The sequence below is a fragment of the Ylistrum balloti genome, unplaced genomic scaffold (assembly GCF_031769215.1).
Source record: "Ylistrum balloti isolate Yb309-2 unplaced genomic scaffold, AGI_CSIRO_Ybal_v1 Utg369876, whole genome shotgun sequence".
Lineage (NCBI taxonomy): Eukaryota > Metazoa > Mollusca > Bivalvia > Pectinida > Pectinidae > Ylistrum > Ylistrum balloti.
This window is the reverse complement of record NW_026782016.1, coordinates 1520264-1526345: the sequence shown is the minus strand read 5'-3', so window position 1 is coordinate 1526345 and position 6082 is coordinate 1520264.

Genomic DNA, 6082 nt, shown 5'->3' with positions numbered 1-6082 from the left:
CCTCGGGTTTTTGGAAAGCAACATGTTTTTTTACATCATCAGTTAAAAAAATAATAATTAAACGGAAAGTCTTTTTTAACAGAAAATCACTTGTTTGATTACTTCCAGAGTGCTGTATATCTCTTTTGTGTAAGACTTGATGTGAGAAATAAGAAGTATAACAAGACTAACTAGTTACAGTACAGATTTGCCAAAAATTTCCACCTTAGACTTCGTATTAAATATGTTGACGTATCAATAAGGCTGAAAGGTCCTTTTGACTAAGCAATTTTGGTATGAATGTAGAAAATGCTGTGTATTTAGTTTGGTACTAATATATAACATTATATCAAGTTTGTTTTCATAATGGTAATGATAGATTATAATACGAAAAGATACTGCAGCTATTTATTTCACTTAGTTGTTATGGTTGGTATATATTATGTCCAAATTGAAGCCGGATAATAGTATTTCTGTAACCAATAATTCGAAAAAAGACAATAACTTGCTTACCAGCATTTTATATCAAATTGTTAATGTGTACCGCTTAATGGAAATACTATTTTTCTCCAATATAAAATTACAAATGTGTTTTAACTATCTTGATTTAACGTCACGTGATGAATGAACCGTGAAGACGTGTGAAGATTTGTGTGGTCATTTTAAGTTTTATATCGCTATTTCTAGCGGTCATTTCGGTAAGCACTGTATACCATATGTTTGAGAATGGTATTGTATTTATTGTGAACTTAACGATTTAAACCGACGGAAACAGGTGTGTTTTGAAGTTGCATACATACGTGTACATCGTGCTACAAATAGACATTCGTAGACAGGTAGGTCTGAACTCGGTTCATTCACCATTACACCTGAGCAAGCCGATATGTATTCTAGTCCTCTTTTATTCCATTTCAGGACTTCTTTAAGAGGAGACTGTGAACAGCCCGTTATCGCCCAATGACATCCAGAATACTGTTAACAAACGACCCTTGACTTATGTGACAAAGTCCGACCCTCCAATAGTTACCCTCCGGTCAGTCGGGTACACCAAGTGACCCCCCCCACCTCCCCCCACACACACACCTGATTTTGCTCATTGCTCATGATAACATCCAGCAGCTAATGTTTACGCCGGAATCTCTCACTCAATTCTCACAGATGTTGGCTCCTACTCTCGTCAGTATGGTGTCATCTCTACTGATGGAATCCATGAAGCCGCATGTAGTGGCAGCCATACAAATAGCCCTATCTGACAGTGAATTACTCATATCGTCAGTAAACCAATATGTACACGACGCTAAAGTTCCGTTTAAAGACATATTGAGAGTCAGGCATCCGTGATTGCGTCTCAAAGAAAAATTCCTTTCAGGCTGATTTAGACGAGCAACAGCAGTACTCGAGGCCTACAGTAATTAAATTCCACAATGTACCCTTTAACTGTGCTGTCAAAGAATTCGACTCCTAACAAACCAAAATAAAACAATTGTGAAGAAATCGGGGTTCATTTTGCATTCAATGATCTCTCACGCACACACACTATTGGAAAAGTCCGCAACAAGAAGGTTATCATGATAACATGTCTGTTAAATATACAGCGTGTCTTCAATAGAAACTCTCGTCTTAAAAACAACACGAACAAACTGTTTATAACTGCGTTTAACCAAATATCGCCAGAATATTGCATGTAAATCGTCTCGGTGAGGTGTGGAAGGATAATTGCTCATACTGGACCTTGGATGGTCGGATTTTTGTTAATGCCAGGCAGTTCTATGTGTCAAACTTACTCCATACTTAGTGATGTGTCATCTGTGAAGACACCAACTCGCGCGTCTACCAACCGTTCTTTTGTAACCAGCGTTATGTCCGCCACTAGCGGTACGTCTACCACCACCAGCGGTACGTCTACCACCACCAATGGTACGTCTACCACCAACGGTACACCTACCACTACCAGTGGTACGTCTACCACCAACGGTACACTTACCAACAGCAGAGGAACGCCTGCCACAACCAGCGGCACGTCTACCACCAACGGTTCACCTAACACGAGCGGCACACCTACCACCACCAGTGGTACACTTACCAACAGCAGCGGTACGTCTGCCACGACCAGTGGTACGTCTGCCACCAACGGCACACCTACCACCAGCGGCATGACCAACAGCAGCTGTACGTCTACCACGACCAGTGGTACGTCTGCCACCAACGGCACACCTACCACCAGCGGCATGTCAGCCACCACCAGCGGTACGCCTACCATTAATAATAGTTCAGACGTAGCTCTGCTAGCCGATTCCAATGTTGACCTCAGTCATCTCAACTCTAATCTAAAAACCTTAGCTCAAAAGTATAACCTTAGGAACATGTGTTTATGAGAGGCAAATGTGGAATTACAAACGAACATATTTCGGAAATTATTATTATTATTATTATTACAGTCTTAACAGATTTTTGAAAAACTTAATAATTTGCTTAGTGTTGTTTATTGGCATCAGTCATCATGGCTGCCCCGTCCATTGACTCAGCTATCGAAAGCTGGTAAATTTTTAGAATTAGGTCATATATGTATTTCTAATTATGACGTAACTATCTCTCTGTCGGGTACACACTGGTTTAATTCTGTTTTACATAAACATCGTCAGATTCATGAAAGACTTCGGAAGCAGACTCTCAATACTGTTAATTCGACAGATTGGAAAAATGATCAGAAAATAAGAAATACTGTAAACAGCATGAAAAAGAAGCTAAAGATTTTTATAGTAATCTAGAGTCAAGCATATATAAATCAATGAATGCTAACCCTCGTTACTTCTGGAAAATTCTCAAAACTTCCATGTCTTCTCCACAAAAAATTACTTCCTCCTCATCATGTTGAATATGTTATTCCACAGGTTGTCTATAATGATCAAGAAAAGACTGAAGTACTTAATAAATACTTATCTTCCATATTCAGGATTTATGATTCTGATGCAATTTTACCCAAATTCTTAAAAACAATTGCTAATTCCTTAACTGATAATGTGAAAAGCGAAAACGATGTACAGTCTTGTATTTGTCTTTTCCCATTTCTTGATATTGGTAAAGCAGTCGGCCCAGATAAATTCTGTCACCAAAGGCTCAAAGCAACGATAAGAGATTTATCGTTTCTTCTGTCGTTGTTATTTAATTGTACCGTGCGTGAGTGTTCTTTTCCATTTGAATGGAGGAAAACACATGTTTTACCCTTGTGTAAAAGGGTCAATTTTTTCAATTCTATGCCGCCGTTATTGGTGTGTTTTTTCCGTGTCGTCTGCTTAACTACTTGTACAAGTATAAATGTTGTGTACGCATGTCCAGTTTACCAATGTGATGTTATACGTATATGTGTGCCCAGGTATTGTCCCGTTCTCGTTCGGTGGTATTTGTTTGTCATTGGCGGGGTTTTATTGGACAATTGACTTTTCACGGGTACGGACGTTTCAGTATTCAAGGCCGTATGCCGTGCAAATATATTGTTCAGAACAATAGCTTGGTACAAGACCATAGGGACATTTTGTCAGGGTAGGTAGTTATTGTATAAAAAATATTTATATATTTGGAACTGATTTAAATTGTACATCTAATATTGAATCTCTCTACTTGCATACTACGAGTAGTGTCGCCATGATCACCTTGAGATCAGATTAATCTATTTCGATGGTTTACGAGATATGTATCTTTATTCTCCGTAGAATTAATGTTTTAAGACTATAGGAAATATATGTGCTTATGTATTTTATTCTTGGTATTGTAGGGTCTTTGACTCAATATGAATTTGAATAAATTCAAGTGAAACCGGACAAAGGCGTTCGCCCCTTATTTAGACCATTTTTACACTTGTCTATGAAAGGTGACTGTCATCTTCCTGTTAATCATCGACCAATTTTTCTTTGGAGTTGTGTTCCGAAAATAACGACAAGATTTATCTTCAAATATGTCTTCAATTTTGCAAGGGACAATGATATCCTTTACAAATATCAATCTGGATTCCTGTCACTTCATTCGACAGTTTATCAGCTGATCGAAATTTATCATAACATAGTTTCAGCCATTGCTAGGAAAGAAAAATCGTGTGTTGTATTTTGCGACTTCTTCAAGGCATTTGATAAGGTGTGAATAATAGACTTTTATTTAAACTTCTTTTGAATATTGAGCGCTTACAGGACTAGTCTGATCAGTGGCTGATGCAGTTCAATCTCGCTGAGACGGAAGTAATTCTTTCCTCATCGAGTCCACTCGATATAAAACCCAACCTTATTTGTAACAATGAACCGCTTCCGGTCACGTTCTCTCACCTTGTAGTGTTTTTTAGTAGTGGCTGCAAGTGGCATGACCATGTTCAACAGATTATCAAAACAACATCTTCTAAAGGCTCTGCGTTAAACCAATAGAAATATGAAGTTAGTAAGGACACATTAAATACCATATATATACATGTTTCATTAGACCGACTCTCAAATGTGCCTCTTGCGTTTGGGATGATTGCTCTGTTGAAATGTCAAATGCTTTGGAGTTGTAACTAGCCTATCCTTTGTTGTCTCTTGTGAGACACATTACTTTGAAACTGGTTGGATTCCTTTAAATTGTGTAAGAAAACATCTAAGAATACATTCTCGCCTCAGTCTAAGAGTGGTTTGATTAACAAAACATCTTATAATACCGTCTCTACTCAGTCTCTGGACTGTCTGATTAATGAAACCAAATAATACCGTCTCTGCTCAGTCTCGGAGTTGTTCTAGGTTCTGTCTCTAGGTCCTGAGGAAAACCCACGTGGTCGGGCAGGTGACCACATACATTTCCATGTCCTTTCTGGGAATCCCGGGTCTTGAGGTTCTGTCTCTAGGTTCTGTCTGCCTATCCAATATTATACTGATAACAATCCTGTCAATGGCTTCTCCAATGGTTGATCGTCCCGTAACAAATTGTGTCAAATATGACTATTAATCTCCCTGAGGAATGTTCTTCCTAAATAGGTATCGCGCCGTTAATGTTGCTGACCATCTGAGTTGGTGCGTGCTGATGTTAACCCATGTCCCAACTGGTAGTTAATTCCCTTAGATCGTTGACAGTCTCAGCCTACGGCAATGTCCTCAACCTTCATTATGTGATTCTTATTACTTCCCAATGTACAATCATCATCAATCGCATTTCATTTCATTTATATTTTAATCATGGGGCAGGGCTTTAAGCGCGGTTAGGTTTACGTGTGTGCTCGCGTGCTGCGCTGTAGGACTTTTAACCTGTACTCGTCATCGACGAGATTGTTACACAAGTATACGGACGTGTTTGAATTCCCTCCCACCCACCCAATTTTTATGTTTTTGTATTTTGATATTTTGTAAATATTTTTGGTACGGTGGAGGTTGTCTGTTATTTTTTTCTATTAATTTTTGTATTACATCCTAATTGAATTATTTTTGTTGTAGAATTTGATTGTTTTTTTTCTGAATCTTCAGTTTTTCTACAATTCAAACGCAAGGCACGCTCTTTCGATCAGCGGACACTTGAAGGCTGTGGACATTTTTGTTTCTGATCCGGAGTGAACCTGTTGTGATCATTAGGACCAAGTTCAAGGTGTCTCGCGTATATCGAACATTTTATTGTATCAGTACTAATTGCACTTTTTGTGTTCATAAAATTTTTCCGTATCAAATCGATTCATCCTTACATGTAACAATTAGTAGCCTAATTATAGATTATATATAAGAATGTTCGTCTTGTGTTCTTATTTTGATTAAAATATTTAGAAATGAAATAACATATGGCCTTATGAGGAACGAATACTTAAGAATGCTGATAGTTTTTTTGTTTTTATGCATATAATGGAGATAAGATAATGGATTTTGTCGTTTTAACATTCGACTGTGTTTCGTGTTAAAACAGAATTCATGATTTAATCTCTAGTATGTCCATAATAACAAGCAAACAATCCCCTAACCAACATATCAATTATAGGGTTCTCTCAATCAGCTGATCTTTATCCTTCACATTTTAACTTATACATAATATGGCATTACTTAAGGTGTCACTTTCCCCATCAGAAATCAGACATCAAAAATATTTCAATGTTTAAACTTTAAATAGA